This window comes from Marmota monax, unplaced genomic scaffold (assembly GCF_021218885.2).
Source record: "Marmota monax isolate L192 unplaced genomic scaffold, Marmota_monax_Labrador192_F-V1.1 WCK01_AAM20220418_F8-fsc00152, whole genome shotgun sequence".
Taxonomy (NCBI): domain Eukaryota; kingdom Metazoa; phylum Chordata; class Mammalia; order Rodentia; family Sciuridae; genus Marmota; species Marmota monax.
The window spans coordinates 2992968-3011019 of NW_026694348.1; positions in this window are offsets into that span (position 1 = coordinate 2992968).

Sequence of the window (18052 nt, forward strand, 5' to 3'; positions counted from 1 at the left end):
GTCTTAAAGAGAAGAATCCTTAAAACCAGGTCTGGGTCAGTGTGATAAGTAGCAATATGTCTCCCTATATCTGAAGGCCCCAAACCTCCTACTTAGTACCTTATATATCGTTCTCTTCACTCCTCTTTCTAAACACACATACACACACACACACACACACACACCACTCTCACTAAAATAAATGCTGATGCGTTTGTTGTCTTTTGAGATGGGGTTTCTCTTTGTTGCTCAGGCTGGCCTAGAACTTCTGGACTCACCATCTTCTACCTCTGTTTCCCGTCTTTAATCTAATATTTCTTTTGGTTACTTCTGTCTTTCTTTTTCTTTTTAGTAATTGGGATGGAACCCAGGGCTACTAAACCACTCCCTAGCCCTTTTTTAAATCCTTAATTTAGAGACAGGGTCTCTCTAAATTGCTTAGGGCCTCTCCAGATTGCAGAGGCTGGCCCCAAACTTGGCAATCCTCCTACCTCAGCCTCCCGAGCTGCTAGGATTGTAGGCATACACCACTGTGCCCAGCTACTTCTTTCTTTTGTCATGAGTGAATACAGTCATCAAAAATATGCTTCCTTAGCCAGGAGAGGTGGCCCAACTCCTGTAATCCCAAGGGCTCATGAGGCTGAGGCAGGAGGATCACTAGTTCAAAGCCAGCCTCAGCAATTTAGCAAGCTGCTAAGCAACTCAGTGAGACCCTGTTTCTAAATAAAATACAAGAGGCCCTGTCTCTAAATAAAATATAAATTAAGGCTGGGGATGTGAATCAGTGGCTGAGTGCCCCTGAGTTCAATCTCTGGTACAAAAAAAAAAAAAAAAAAGGAAAAAAAAATTGCTTCCATATCTGTGGAGAGTGTATCCAAGCCATCTAAAATGAAGATTCTAAACCAAGTGAATCAGAGTTTCAAGGAGGGAATCCAGAAATTTACACTTTTCAATATAATAGTCTTTGGCACATTTAAGTTTGAAAGTCATTGCTGTAGGTTAACATGTAAGATTTACAGACTAAATTAAAGAAACGAAGGAGCTATTTGGCTACAAGATTCTAGAGTGTTAGCATACCAGCTTCCCTAGCCCCAGGAACATCCCAGTCCCTCCTCCCTACTCTTTTGTGAGCTTTCACATTCTTCTCTTTCTCAGCAGTAAATTATTTACAACATAATTAAGTAATCACCCTCGGAATGTTTCCTGCCCCTGTTCTTATCCCACCTCACCTTTCTATTTTCTCCCGACTTCTCTTTCTTATTCCCTTTAGGAGGGAGAGTGAAGTTCAATGAATTGAAAAACTAAAAACAGAATAATTATAGTAGAAATGTAACGAGAATAAATAGCTCTCTGCCAGACACCGTGGGGCAATGTGCCGCAGCCAATCTGTTTTAGTCTTCCTCCGTTCCCACTCCCCTGCATCTCACCTCCTCTTCATCACTTCTCCTTCCCTCCAACATCATCCGTGTAGCCCAAACAGCAGGTCACCTAAAGTAACTTCTGGAAAAATGCTTCTCAGGCGGCACATCCTTTGTCTTCCCTGCTTCACATAAAAACTTTTCATTTCTGCCTTATAGGTAAACAAAACAAATAACAACGAACAGAACAAACAGCAAATCACAGAGAAAATTACCTCTTGGTAATTTTTTCTCCTTGTGTGCATCCATTTTTAAGTTAAACTTTTTCTGGTACCAGGAATTGAACCCAGGGCCCTTAACTACTCCCCAGCCTTTTAAAAAATCTTCTAGTTTGAGACAGGGTCTCAATAGCCTAGGGCTTGCTAAATTGCTGAGGCTGGCCTTGAACTTTTAATACTCCTGCCTCAGCCTATTGAGTCCCTGGGATCACAGGCACATGCCACTGCACTTAGCTAAGTTAACATTTGAAAGTATATTTTACATACAATAAAATCCACCCATTTTAGATGTACAGTGCAAAGGCTTTTTGACAATGTGCACCTGTGCAAATATCTCTGTAGCAAGATATGTAACATGCCTCATCACCCCCAGGAAGTTTCCTCCTGTTTCTTTGCAGTTAAATACACCCCACACCTGATCTCCAATGCTTCCCCAGTCAACCACTCCCCTCCCATATCCACTGATATGCTTTTGGTTACTAGGTGTGAACTTGGCCTGCTCTGAAGTTCCATTTAAATGAAATCATGCCATAGGTACTTATCTGTCTAGCTTTTCCCCCCTCAACACATTATCCTTGAGGTTCATTCACAGTTGTTGCTTGTATGAATATGTACCACTGTTTATCCATTCTCTTTTTGATACACATGTGGCTTATTTCTAGTTTAGAACCATTATGAACATAGCTGTTATCACCATTGTGCACAATTTTTCTTGGGCATATTTATCCATTTGGAAAGGAATAACTGGATCATATGATAAGTTGATGTTTGACTTTATAAGAAACTTGCCAAGCAGTTGTCTAAAGTGGTTGAATCATTTTACATACCCATCAGAAATGATAAAGTTCCCATTGATCAATATTCTCACAGGATTGCCAACCTTTTCAATTTTAGCCATTTGAAGAAGTGTGTAGGTATCTCCTTATGATTTTAGTTTGCATTTCTCTGATGACTAATGATGATGAGTATCTTTTCACGTGCTTTTTATTGACATTTGTATAGCTTATTTTCAGAAGTACCTATTCAAATATTTTGCTTATATTATGTGCGTTGTTTTATCTCTCTCTCAACATACACACATTCACACATACATTCCTGCGTACACTCTATACTTTTCATATTGAATTCAATTGGTTCTAATAATAGGCATTAGACATAGTAACCAAGTGTAATCTAATTTTTTAAAATATGTAGACTTTTATTTATTTATATATTTGGTCCCAGGAATTGAACCCAGAGACACTTAACTACTGAGCCACGTACTCAGCCTTTTTATTAAATATTTTATTTTGAGACAGGGTCTCACTAAATTGCTTAGGGCTTCAATCAGTTGTGGAGGCTGGCTATGAGCTTGAAATCCTCCTGACTCAGCCTCCTGGGCCTCTGGGATTACAGACGTGTGCCACTGTACCTGGCAAATGTAATCTAATTTTGTGCGTGAGAGTGGAAATTTTACCTCCATACAAACTGCAAAATACTGGAAGCCAGTGTCAGTATTTTCCCTGCTTTATTTTGATAGAACAAAGTGATTAGGCACACAGATTCTTGAGTCACTCAGCCTGGGTTCACATACGTACTAGCTCCACCACTTACTAAATGCATTTCTCTGGGCAAAAATGCCCAGTCTGTGCCACAATTTCCTCTACTGTAAGATGGAGCCATGATAATACAGATGTTCCTCAACTTACAGTGCAGTTCTGTCCTGATACACCCTTCATAAATTGAAAATATTGTAAGTCAAAACACCCTTAATACACTTAAGCTACTGAATGCCCTAGCTTTGGAACTGAGTACAATATAGAGTATCAATAGTTTACTTTGATGACTCTGTGACTAATTGGGAGCTGTAGCTATGAAATTTAAAGGAGGCCAGTTAAAGTACTTTGAGTAGTCCAAATACAAGTGAGCATTCAATACATGTTCCTTGTTATCAGGATAAAGAATCTGAGTTTGATACAACCAGAGATATGAAAAATTGTGCTCTATATGTGTAATAAGAATTGTAATGCATTCTGCTACCATATATAAATTAAAAAATTAATTAAAGAAAAAAGAATCTGAGTTTGTTCATTAAAATGCTTACCAAACTATACTCTTTACAGAATCCTTATTAATACAGCATCATCTCTCTCCTTCAGTTCTCAGTTCCGTTTCTACAACTATCTTCCAGATCAGCAATATCTGGAAATTTATTTTTGTCTCGCTTCCAGGTGATTTGTAAAAGCAATGATAGAGAAGGAAATGGGATCAAGGTAGGTTTTACCTGATTGTGTTTAAATTTTGTATCAATTTATACCAATTTGTTCCTGGGGATTCTAATTCCTTTTGGAATATTTCAGCAAAGTCCTGATATAATTTAAAGCTTGTGAGAGGGAGAGAAACTAGACTCATTCCAGCGGGAGGCTGGGAATAACATTTGACAATCAGATTATTTTATTTTAGGGCAAGACATTAGTTTCCTCCTGGATAAAGAGAGGAAGTAAAACTTTTTAACAACTTTTGGCTCTGAATGTCAGGAAGCCCTAAAAATTCCTGAAAGCACATGTTTTTAAAAAAGAAGAAAGAATTAAGACATAGGTTAACATACTAAGAGACAAAAACCACATGGTTATTTCAATAGATGCATAAAAACATTTGAAAAAAATCCAACATTCATTCATAATAAAAACTCTCAAACTAAGAATAGAATTCTGCAACCTGACAAAGAGCATATATAACAAAATGGGATGTAGCTCAGTGGTAGATACTTGTTCAAGACCCTGGATTCCCCGTATTGCAAAGGAAAAAAAAAAAGTAAGTAAAAAGAAGAGTAAACCTGGCAAGGATTCTCTGTTTTCTTCATTTGTATTCAACCTTGTACTGTAGTTTCAATAGCTCGTGCAATAAAAAGAATTTTTTTAAATTAAGGGCATCTGATTGGAAAGAAAGAAGTAAAACTGTATTTTCAGATAACATAGTTCTCCATGAATATCTAAAGGAATTTTACTAGAACTAATAACAGACTTTAGCAAGGGTACAAGATCAATACAAATTTAATAATATTTTTATATACTAACAATGAACAACAAGAAATTTAAATTATGGAAATGATTCCCTCACAATAACAGTAAAGAGAATAAAATACTTTGGATAAATTTAAGAGAAGAAAAGCCAGACTTACATGCTAACATATATAAAACATCATGAAAGAAATTAAGGAATACCTAAATAAATGGAAAAAAATTTAATATTTATTACTTGAAAGACTCAATATTATCAAGATGGCTGTTCTCCTTATATGGATCTATAAATTCAATGCCATTTTTATCAAAATCCCATTAGAGACTGGGTGGGATAGTGAGTAACTATCATTGGCTCTGTTTTGGAGCCTAGGGGCAAAAGTAAAAAAATCAAAGTGCCAGCTCTAGCCTGTTCTCTTCTTTTCCCATCGGCTGGTTCTGTCCGACACCAGAAGGACATCTCATGTCGTGTTAAGTGTACATCCCTGCCCATAAATACAAGTTCCAACACTTTCTTTTCTAGTGCCCTCACAAACAGCTTCCCCTGGGACACCCTTCAACCTAGGGCTATGTATACCAGTGTCAAAAGACAGAACCAGAAGTGTCAGAATGCCAAGCAGTTGCCAGGAAAAAGCTGTCTTGGAGCCATCTGGGCCAGGGGATACCATGGTCCTGTTTACCTAAGGTGTGGTCAAGAAGCAGAGGCGTGGGCACATCCATTTCACACCAAGGATTCCTCACAAAAGGGCTAAAGAGATGTCCTCTAAAGCAATGCTTCTCAAAATTTAATATGCAAACTGACCACTGGGGAGCTTAATAAAATAGGTTTAGTTCCAAGGTGCTGGGAGCCATTAGCCAAGTAGGTATGACAATTTCCTTGCCAGCGTACCCCATGTTGCTGACATGTTGCAGTGACATTGAATGTACGTGACCTTGCTCAAGGACCAAGGCAGATTAGGGTGTTCCCGGTTTTAAGATAATCCTGTTTAGGGCGTTCCCAGTTTAGGTTCCAGGTTTAAGGTTTAAGATTATTCCTGCTGGGAATAGGGCGTATCCTGCTGCCTGAGTTCCCCTTGAGTTCTCACGGGATTTAGACAGTATATTTTGGAGATAGAAGCCCAGTGGAGGTGAATTTGGGCAGAGAACGTGAATTTGGGCAGAGAACGTGGATTTCCCCAGAACGTGATTGTAGACGGCTGGTGTGAGTTCGGGAATAAAGAGTTGCTGTTTGAATCTACAAGCTGTGTGGTGGCTCGTGATTGTGTGCCCAGCCAGACTGCGGCACCAAGGTAAGGCCTGGTAGTCTGCATTTCTAATGGGCTACTGGTTTGTGAAGAACGCCTTTTGAATAGTAAAACTGTAGAAGCACAGAGCCCAGATCAGGGACACTACTAAGCTGGCTCTGAGGAAAGAACTCAGCTGTGGAATGGGAGTGAAAAACTGCACTCCAGCACAGGAGACTGAGCACATTGGTGATGGCTGATGGAGACTGAATGAACAGTGTTTGCAGTGCTGGCTCTTCAAGAACTTATGGTCTTTATTTAGACATAAATAATTGCAAGACATTGTATAATGCAAAACAATATCGGTAAGTGTAAGACACATAGGTGACACAGCAGAGGTGAGATTAACTAACTCTTTGTTGGAAAAATGTTTCAGAAAGAAAGAAATGTCTGAGTAGAATATTGAGGGATGAATTGTGTTTCACAGAGAACAAAGAGGAAAGGGATTCAAAGCAAAGGGAATTACATCTCTGTGACAAATAACATTTTCCAAAGATGTTTGTAGCAGTATCTCCAGTCCCATAAAACCTTCTAGGAAACTTTCCATTTCCTTTTTTTTTTTTTTGGTACTGGGGATTGAACTCAGGGGCACTTAAGCACTGAGCCACATCCCCAGCCCTTTTTTGTATTTTATTTAGAGACAGGGCCTCATTGAATTGCTTAGGGCCTTGCTAAATCGCTGTGGCTGGCTTTGAATTCATGATCTTCCTGCCTCAGTCTCCTGAGCTGCTGCGATTACAGGTGTGCACCACCTTGCCCTCTCCTCTTAAGAGGTAAAGTCTTATTCCCCTTTCCTTGAATATGTGTAGATTTATAGAATTGCTTCCATGAAAACAAAGTGGAGAAATTACACAATGTGACTTATGAAGCTAGATTAGAAAATGCTATTTATCTTTTGTCTGGGTTTCTTGGGATGCTTACTTTTGGAACCCAAATCACCATTCTGTGAGGAAGTCAGGCAGACATAGAAAGTTCTGGTGGGGAGGAACTAAAGTCCCCACCCAGAGCTCCCATGGAGATCTTAACTGACTGCCAGCACCTACTTGTCAGCGGGCCATGTGAATGAGCCATCCTGAGAACAGGTTCTTCTGTCCTTCAGTCACACTGTCCAGGTGACACTGTGTAGAGCAGAGATAAGCCATTTCCATCAGGCCCTGACCAGATTTCAAATTCATGAGAAGAATAAATGATTGTTGTTGTTTCAAGGTCCAGCATTTGGAGAGGTTTCTTATGTAGCAGTAGATTCCCTGAACAACATCTAAAGGTAAAGAGGTGTGAAAGAGCCTGATGTTTTAAGATATGACACAAATAGGGCATATTTATGTATAACTCAGCTAATAGAAATACAAACAGAAAAATATGGGACATGTTGGGAATGTTGAATTTGTGATGTGGAGGGGAAAAAGTTTAGTAAACAAACTATTAACAGTGTAAATGTAATGAAGTTGTACTGTGTAGTCAACCATGCTTGGATTAATTGTTATTCATGGCTGTGCCAGAAAATATTCCAGATATGAATGTAAACATATTTATATAACAAAGTTTTCTTGCTGCAAAAAATTCTTACTGGAATGAAAATGTTAGGGCTGGAGGTGTAGCTCAATGGTAGATCACTTGCCTAGCGTGTGCAAGGCCCTGGGTGTAATTCCCGGCACCAAAAAGAAAGAAAAAAGGAAAGGAAAATTAATAGTCTGCTTGTGTGTACTCTGTAGATGAAATCCAGGCAGACAGTTTCTAAAAGAAATCATTTTATTGTTTTTACTACCAAAGTGGAAGCATAATTTGGGTATGATCTCAGAGACACAGAAAAAACCCACCTGAATTCTTTCATGGAAGAAAAAAATCTCCATATTCTTGGGATTAAGGTTCATGATTCTAATTTACCATCAGTACCTCTGTTTTTTCCTCATAAACACACATTTCTAAAAGAGCCAACCAAGAATTTCTGAAAGAGATAAAATTCTTTAAAGCTGACAATATTATTTTCTATAGGACTTAGAAGTGAAAAGTGCATACTAATTTGAGAGGTAAAGATGCAGAACCCAGTGAATTGATATGCCAAGATTATTTCCTGGACTGTTGGTCTCTTGACTTTTATTATTATTATTCTTTTGACCCTAATCTAATATGTAATTGAAAAGCAATATTCCCAGACAGTATGGGAATTTATGTTACACTTAATAGTTGGGAATGGCAGGTTCTTGGGAAGGGATAGCAGGCGACGAATAGCTTCTTTCTCTTCTTGGCTGAGCTGACTCCTCCTGGAATATTGTGTTCGGTTCTTGACACCACATTTTAAGGGAAACATAGACAAACTAGAGTGCATTTGGAAGAAAGTGGCTTTAATGGTGAGAGAACACAAACTCATGTCACATGAGAGACAAATGAAGAAAAGGGAGATGTTTGCTTCAGGGAAGAATCAACTCAGAGGGCATGTTAGCCATTTTTAAATAATGAAAGATCCTTCCTGCAGAGGGCTATTAGCATTGTTCTGTCACCTCCAAACTCATAGCAAGAAAAGGACTGGGAGACAATTCGGCAGTGAAGAAAGTCAAAGCTTCTTGAGATTCAGTCAGCAGTTTACCAGGAGTAGGCAGGGCTCCTGTCACTGGAGATATTCACACAAATTTTTGTGGAAAGAATTCCACATAAGACAGAGGTTGAAGTCAACTTCCTGAAAGGTCATTTCACTATTGTCAGAGCATCACCCTCCATTAGAGGTCCCTATAGAATCCCACTGGGAGTCACCAGGTGTGCTCTCTCATGAGTTCATACCACAGCCATTTCCTTCCTTCCACTTCTGGCTCCCAGAAGTGAGGGCATTTCCTGGAGCCTCCATAGCCTACGAAATTCCAGAGGTAATGTGCTCTCTACCACTGGCTAAAGGCCTTATGTCATCCCTGCTCTGCATCAGTGCCTCCCTCTGCAAAAGCTGCACCTCTGGGCCAAGCCACTGAAGCTGCTGGTGCCACTTTCCACTCCGTCAGAGTCCCTCAACAACGCCTGACTTCCTCCCTTTCTCCTGTTAGATTGCACAGCTGTTCTCAAGTAGATTTTGTGGGCAAATAGCTGTTAGTTCTTAGTCATAGAATTTTTTTTTTTTCTACTTGGACTTAAGTATAAGTTTCTACTGGGGTTGGAATAATCAGGAAGCAGCCAATTTTTATAAAAATTGCCTTTATCCAGAATGATGTGGTCCTTTTCCTTAAGCAAATCTTCTAGGCTCTGAATCTTTTTTCTGTTAAGGTCAATTTTTCTCAGGATACTCCTTGGTTCCTCATTTGAATACTCACTCCTCCCTGCAGGCTTGTTCTCCCAGCCTCAGTACATATTCTTGGTTGAGACCCAGAGCTGTGGCTCTTTCTCCTTCTCTTCCCCATCTGTCTCCCCCACCCCCACCCCCACCTCACCATATATGATTCTATGACTGCAGGATGAGAGCAGAGAAAGGAAGATAAAAATAACAGATGAAAAAAAAAAATGGGAAGGGAGAGAACTATGTGAGGGGAATGGCTTAATTCACCTGAGTGAATTTTAAAAGGTAATTTCATATGATGTTTATACTAGTAAATAGTATAACTGAAAGAAATATTCTTGTAATTTTGCAGTGACAAGGTGATTGGTTATTTATCATAAGATTTCACTGATGAAAATCTACTTCATAAATACAGGGAGGTAAATTCGAATATTAGGTGGGTGCAGTGGCACACACCTGTAATTCCATTGGTCAGGAGGCTGAGGCAGGAAGATCATGAGTTCAAAGCCAGCCTTAGCAATCTAGTGAGGCCCTAAGCAACTTAGTGAGACCTCGTCTTAAAATAAAATATAAAAAGGATTGGAGATGTGGCTTAGTGGTTAAGCACCCCTGGATTTAATCCACGGTACCAAAAAAAAAATTTTTTTTTTCAACAGATTGCTGGTAACAATTTGCCAAAACAGTTATTACTCTTTCAATGCTAATTATTAATTTTGATAGCCAAATTAATAATAAATTGTATGAACACAACATAAAGATATTTTATATATATACACCATGTGGGTCAATCAATATTCTTTAATTCATGAGTTTATAACAACTTGTGGACAATCTCACTGGCAAAGTTAAGCTGAAGATACATGGAGGAGAGAGCATATGTCTGCCCTCCACTCTGAACAAGCAGACAGATAAACTGTTGTCAATACTTCCATCTGAACCTTCCTTAAAAGTGTATAACTCCTTAGAGATGCAGTTTTGCAACAGTTTAGGAGGGCAAAGGAGTCAACTATTTGACTTTTTTTTTTTTTTTCCAATATACTGGGGATTGAATCCAGGGGCACTGTACCACTGAGCTACATCCCCAGTCCTTTTTATTTTTCATTTTGAGACAATGTTTCTCCAAGTTGTTGAGGCTTGCCTTGAACTTGTAATCCTCTGATCTCAGCCTCCTGAATCTCTGGGATTACAGTTATGCACCACCACATCGGGCTGCTATTTGAATTCTTCTCTATTCTTCAGCACATACTGTAGTGGGCCTTTTTCTCTTACCTTTAAAAAAGAGAGATGTAATAGAAATTAATAAGAAAGCTAACACTTACTCTAACCTGAAGCCTCCAAAGAAGAACCCAGTTGAGCACAACACAGTTTTGAACACATCAACTTTCAGACAAATGAAAGAACTAAGGGCAGGATAGCAGTTATGATCGAAAAAGCTCAAAGCTTGTAGCCTTGGTTAAAACAAACCAGCTATGGAGAGGCATGATCAAGGTTGCTCCGCAAGAAAGAACTTTCTATGAGTTTCGAGGTATCCAGTCAGCTGCTGGGGCCAGCTCTAAGTGCCTTGAGGACCCATCTTTGCTTTTGAACCCAAGGACATGCACTTCCCAGCAAAGGCTGGAGCATGGTTCAGCACTGGGATCCAGCAACTACTGCAGAATGTTTATGGCAATCTTTTCACTGAAACTTTCTACGAGACTGGACGGGACCTCCTCAGAGCTGCACTTCAGTGTGAGCCTCTTTCTAACCATTCTTCCTTCCTACCATCTCTCCTATCAAAACTGCATTGTAGCCTGAAGGATTTCCCTGCCTGTTCTTGTTCCTTTTCTTCTTTTTCTTTCAAATACATGGTAGATAAATCTCTTGGGCCTTCTAACTTCATCCTGGTGCCTGCCTCCAGGAGGACCAACTGATGCAAAGGAGATGCTGGTGTTAGAGGACACAGACTGAAAGGGGCCAGCCTAATAAGACAAATCACCAACTGGGGGCCTTGACACTTGGTGACTCTGATGATGACATCTTTTCATTTGACTCTGATTTTCATGTTAATCCCAGTGAGCCCAAACAAATGGTTTACATACAATGTCCTTGCTGTAAATCCTGGTCAAGAGAAAAATATAACAGACTAAGACAAGAAGTGAAAGAAAACAGAAGAGACTTTGTTTTTCTCCATTCACAAAAGTTGTGTCTACCTCTGAATATGTAAGTGTATGAAAAATTTCTGCATTATGTACTTTATTTTTGCATTATAAATATTAACTCATATTATTTGTACAATTACTGGGTTTGATTGTGACATTTCCAAAAATGCATACTTTGCATTTTAATCATATCCATCCCTACTTACCCTGTTATGCCCTCTCTCTCTCTCCCCTTTTCCCTAAGATCCTCTTCCTCTAATAGCTCCTCCTCCTCCCACATATGAGAGAAAACATGCAATACTTGTCTTTCCATGTCTAACTTATTTCTGTTAACATGATGACCTCCAGTTCTCTCAATTTTTCTGCAAATAACATGATCTCATTCTTCTACATGGCTGAATAAAATATATATATATCTTTTCTTTATCCTAAACTGGTAAATTGTATGGTCTGCAAATTATAACTCAGTAAAACTGTCATTAAAACATTGTGCACTTTCCACCAGGTATGATAGCACATGCCTGTAATCCCAACTACTCTGGAGGTTGAGATAGGAGGATGGCAAGTTTGAGAGACCCCGCTGCAAAATAAAATTTTAGCTAGTGCTGTGCCCTTTAATCCCAGTGACTCAGGAGGCTGAGGCAAGAGGATTGCCAAGTTCAAAGCCAGCCTCAGCAATTTATCAAGGTCCTAAGCAACTTAGCGAGACCCTGTCTCTAAATAAGATATAAGAAAGGACTGGAGATGTGACTAAGCACCTCTGAGTTCAAACCTCAGTACCAAATGAATAAATAAAATAAAGTAAAATAAGATGTGATTAAGCACCTCAGAGTTCAAACCCCAGTACCAAATAAATAAGTAAAATAAAATTTTAAAAAAGGACTGAGAAAGAATTTCAGTGGTAAAGCACTTACCTAATATACACAAGACCCGGGATTCAATATCCAGTACTGAAAAAAAAAAACAAAAACAAAAACATGCATTTACAAGTTTAGAAGGTACTACTAAGGTAAATGCAGAGGCAAATAAAAGCAATAAGATGAAGTCAGCTAACAGGATCTTTTTTCATTTGACCATATGTAAGAATTCCATGAATTTTCTTCATGGAAACTTCAGACTGGGCCAAAGTGGTCATGTGTGGTGAGCCGCTTCTGCCGTTTCTGCAGACTATGGTCGCCATTACAAGATGGCGCTGGCTCCGCTGTGGTCTGTGACAAACAACTTCTTATCTGGGAAAGTTGGCACATGATTTTTCACCACCCTGTGAGAAAGTTCCACGCGGCAGCTTTGCATTGGGGCTTGGGATGCTTTATTAAGGCTGGGAGGGGCATCCGGGAGAGAGAAGAAGAAATATCAAGGGCCTGAATAAACTGCTGAAAGAAGATTCCCGAGTTGCGTCTTCCTTGCGGGCAAGGGGTCGCGACAAGTGGCGCCGAGACCCGGGAACCAGAACTTTCAACAGTCGGGTGGTGCACCGGTTAGTCCCAGGTAAGTGGGATCCGCGATCAAAGCGGGGTTAGTCCCAGGTAAGTGGGATCCGCGATCAAAGTGGGGTTAGTCCCTAGTAAGTGGGATCCGCGACCAAAGCGGGACAGCTCCTCTGTAATGAAAGAGAGAGCCTTACATTTTATTGCAGCTGCACTGTGTACTTTCGCTTTCTTTTTTTTTGTGCTTCCTTTGTTGTTGTGTCATGGGTGCCGCATCTTCAAGTCCGCTTCTCCTGGCCCTAGATGGCCTGTTACGTTCCAAGGGACTGGAAGTGAAACATAGTACTTTACAGAGATTTTTACAGAAGATAGATATCGCTGCACCGTGGTTTGCATTTTCGGGCAGCCTTACTGTGCCTAGTTGGGATAAATTAGGCAAAGATCTTGACTTTGCTTCTGAGCAGGGCATATTAGAGGGTGGGGTGATACCCCTTTGGAAAATGGCCCGTGGTTGCCTTACAGATGGTAAATGCCAGGAAGCTGTGAGTGAGGGTCAAGCTATTCTTGAGCAATTGCATGAGGAAAAATCTGAAGGATCATGTAGTGAAGTGGCAGAGAGTATTAAAAGTAACAGTAGTGAGAAGGCAAAAGAGCCTGAAGATAAAAATAGGAGAAGGCTCTACCCAGACTTGACCGAATTAAAAACGCCTGAGAACACAAGCGACTCAGAGAGTTCTGAGGACCTTGATATATTGTTACAACAACTACATAAGATAAAAATGAAAAAGAAGAAAAAGGAGACACAGGGCACGCAGGCCTACTGTAAGAAGGGGAAGGGAGTTAACATTGGTCAACAAAACTCTGAGGAGGAGGAGGTAGAATATCTAGAAGAAGATATGGTGCCGATTGCCCCACCTCCGTATGTGGGGGGGAGCCAAGGTTCCGGGAGATCTTTTCATGCACAAGTTTGGAGGACAGTTAATACAGATATGGGACTTGCATACCCTGTATTTCAGGACAATAACAGGGAAGATATCATGAGCCTTTAGACTTTAAGCTAATTAAAACCTTGGCAGAATCTGTCCGCACTTATGGCATAGATGCCGCTTTCACTCTCACTCAGGTGGAGGGACTTACTAGATTTTGCATGACTCCCTCAGATTGGGCTAGTCTAGTCCGCGCTTGTGTTTCCCCAGGGAAATATTAGGAGTCCAAAGTTGGCTGTTTAATGTTTCTGGCAGTACCCAAGACTCGGAGCGAGGTAGGAGGCTTAAAATTTCTGCAAATAATTCACAATTATCTAATGCTACATTACCCTCCGCAGCAGTCCGTCTCCAATCTCCGTTCCTGTTTCTTTTGGCTAATGTTACATTACAGGGGATGCTTAATTGTTCTAATATTACCTGTTATTTGTCTGCGTGTTGGAATGGCTCCTGGACTACGGCAGTGATTATGAAAATTCCAACTTTTGTCCCGATCCCGGTTACTGCAGATCCAGAGTCTTTTCCTATTGTTGAACTGATTAGAGCCCGTAGAGATTTTGGAATTACGGCAGCTATAGTGACAGCTGTGGCGGTGTCTGCTGCTGCAGCAGTTATAGCTGGAGTAGCCATGGCCAGCCAGGTACAAACTGCTGCCACTATTAATCAGGTTATTCAACAAACATCCACCATACTTGAATCTCAAAGTAGAATTAATCAACACATTTTATCTGGGATTCTGGCTGCTAATCAAAGGATAGATCTGCTTCAAGCTCAAGTTGAGGAATTGTCTGACCTAGTACATTTGGGTTGTGTTGACCAACGTGCACATTTATGTATAACCTCTGTCAGATTTAATGATTCCAGAAATGCCTCCCGCATCATCGGAGAGTATCTATCCGGAACCTGGTCCATGGAAGCAGAAAACTTGATCCAGTCTCAACTAACTCAGATTGCTGTTCTGAATAGCACCCGTGTCGATCCTGTGACTTTGGGTCAATTCACCGATTGGATATCTTCTGCTTTTTCCTTCTTCAAAGAGTGGGTGGGAGTAGACATTTTTGGTGCAATGTGTTGCTTCAGTGTTGTGCTCTGTTTGTGGCTTCTCTGTCGCCTTAAAACTCGCCATGCACAAGAAAAGGCTATGATCATACAAGCTCTTGCAGCTTTAGAAAATGGCAACTCGCCTCAAGTCTGGCTTGCGCATCTTAAGCAGTAAACCTTTGTCATGGTCGTTACACCCCAAGTTATTATAACATTGCACTGGGATCGACATGACTTTCCTTGTTATTCTCTTAGTGTTGGAAAGCCCTTGCACTCTGCCGGTCTTACTGCCATTGCACGCAGATGGGTTTCCACACTAGTACTTTTCTATCGCCTTGAAGTTCGTGCCTTTCTTTCAGGGTGCTGTCAACTTGTTTGTCATTATAAACAGCCACAGTTCAGCCTCAGCTATCCCCCTTCGTCCACCATCGTCACGATACAGGATGCGAGGCAAGGCACTGCACTTGAGTGATCCTTGACGAGGACCTCAAGGAGAGCATGTCCTATTGCATGCGGGTTAGACGCGTCCACGCCCCGCCCCACGAAAAAAGGCGTCGGCTGATATGGCTTCAGATCTGGGGAAGGCGCCTCCTTAGGACTAAGTCATACTATGCAGCCACTTCTGCACAGTGGGATAGGACCTCTACTCTCGCCTGTATTGTTTTAAGAAAACAGAAAAGGGGGAACTGTGGTGAGCCGCTTCTGCCGTTTCTGCAGACTATGGTCGCCATTACAAGATGGCGCTGGCTCCGCTGTGGTCTGTGACAAACAACTTCTTATCTGGGAAAGTTGGCACATGATTTTCCACCACCCTGTGAGAAAGTTCCACGCGGCAGCTTTGCATTGGGGCTTGGGATGCTTTATTAAGGCTGGGAGGGGCATCCGGGAGAGAGAAGAAGAAATATCAAGGGCCTGAATAAACTGCTGAAAGAAGATTCCCGAGTTGCGTCTTCCTTGCGGGCAAGGGGTCGCGACAGTCATGATGTACTGGGCAGCAATTTTTAATATATACTTAGAAAGAGTTAAGAGCTTGTGTATTCTTGGAAATGGCTGTTGATATGAATGACATGAAACAGTGATACCCACCTCTTAGAGTTCTATAATTTAGGGAAAGGGCAGGTGTAAAGGCAGGTACATTGATTCATTTGACCCACCTTTATGGGGTGACTTCTCTTTGTACTAAACAAAGACATGGAGATAAACAAGACATGGTGTCTGCCCTGAAAAATAAGCCCCATCTTCAGGGGAAGAACAGGAGGTAGTAAGTCAAGACACTGGCTCAGGATCACATAGCAAAGAAGGATTTCAGTAGAGCCTGATCATGGTTCTAGACAGCCCTGTTCCAAAGCATCTCTGCATCATCCACAATATCGCTCAGCAAATCTCTGACTCTTTGATGTCATTATTCTTTCATTTCTGTTCTAATAATCTCTTTCAGAGCCGATTGTTACTTTCTTAACTCATGTGTTGTCTAAAGATGGCCCTTTTGAACCAATTTTCTTTTTCTCCACACCTGTCCTTGCTTTCTCTGAGAACCATTACCCATATCTCAGCACCTACTTAAGCCCCTCTGTGTTTCTGGGAAGTTGAATGTAGTAACCTGTTTTAGGGATGAGTATAACTCCTTGCCCTGAAGGAACCACCACAGCTGCAGCATCCTTGATGTATAGGGGATGTGGGAGGTGGAGAATGTTGTCATTAGAAAGCAGACAGCATGGTGTATCAATCATCTATTGTTGCATAACAAATTACCTTCAAAACTTGGTGGCTGAAAACAACAAACATTTGTTTTCTCAAGGTTCTGGAGTGGCTTAGCTGGGTGTCCCTGGCATAAGGTCTTTCATGATGTTGCAGATAAGATGTTGATCAGGGCTTCACTGTCCTAAGGCTTGAGTAAGGATGAAGGATCTGCTTCTGTGCTTGTTTGTATGGATGTTTCCAGGAGACTTCAGTTTCTAGCCACATGGGCCTCTCTATTGAGTGACTCACAATATGGCAAGTAGTGTCCACCAAAATGAGCAAAGAGAGAGAATATACACATAACCACACTGAAAGTGCTACTTTTTTTTTTTTTTTTTTTGAGACAGAGGTCTCACTATATAATTTCCCAGGTTAGTCTCAAACTTCTGGGTTCAAGTGATCCTCATGCCTCAGCCTTCCAAGTAGCTGGAACTTCAGGCGAGTGCCAATGCACCCTGAACTTAATGTATTTTACAAACTGACCTCGTAAGTAACATAACATCATTTCTTTGAGTTAACACAACTCTAGTTGAAGGGGAATACATAAGATGTGAATACCAAGAGGTGGGAATCATTGGGGCCATCCTGAAGACTGACTACTGTGTTTGGGCATGGACTAGGGGTGGGTGAAGCAGCCAAACTTCTGTGTTCACATCTTAATTTATATGAATGGCATCTGACATTTTGCAGTGTATAACATATGCAATCACAGAAAGTGGCCTGTGTAGCAGTCCCAGATCAAGGAGGAAGTCAGGGGAATTAGTCTTTGGTACTCTTTCATTCCCTGTTAGAAATGTATTCATGGGCTGGGGATGTGGCTCAAGCAGTAGCTCGCTCGCCTGGCATGCGTGCGGCCCAAGTTCGATCCTCAGCACCACATACAAAAGATGTTGTGTCTGCCGAAAACTAAATAATAAATATTAAAAAATTCTCTATCTCTCTTCTCTCTCTCACTCTCTCTTTAAAAAAAAAAAGAAATGTATTCATTCATTCATTTATGCAACAAATACTTTTTAGGCACCTGGTATGTACATTTATATCAGTACTATAGTTGGTAATGGGGTCCTTAGGATTTCAGTTCTAAGGAAGTTTCTATTTTCCCACATTAGTGTTGCCCTTTTTAAATATGCAACTAAATTTAACATCCATTTAATGTCCATTCTTGGTGACCACAAGGTGCCTATTGCCTATTCCTCAAGCCAGGCTTTAAGCTAAAGATCATTGTTTTCCTTCCTATTCTCTCAGGTTCTAATCTTTGTAAAACCTGAGTTCATGTCATGTTCCCTTCAGGGAGTATAATCCTAACTTTTAATGACCCCTGATCATTGGGTGCCTAACAAGAATGAAGCTGCTTAAACAAGTAGCAAGGATCTGTAGGTATGATGCTTTGTGCTGAAATCTAGTCCCATTATCCCAGAGAGTTTTTTTTTTTTCTATCACCCATCCAGACAAACTGGAAAATTAATTGTTGCACTACCTTCTCATGAAGGTGGCAGTGACAAAGTTATAAGAAGGACCCTTCAACACACATTACTATTTGCCAAATCTAAAAGGGAAATGTAGCCTCTGC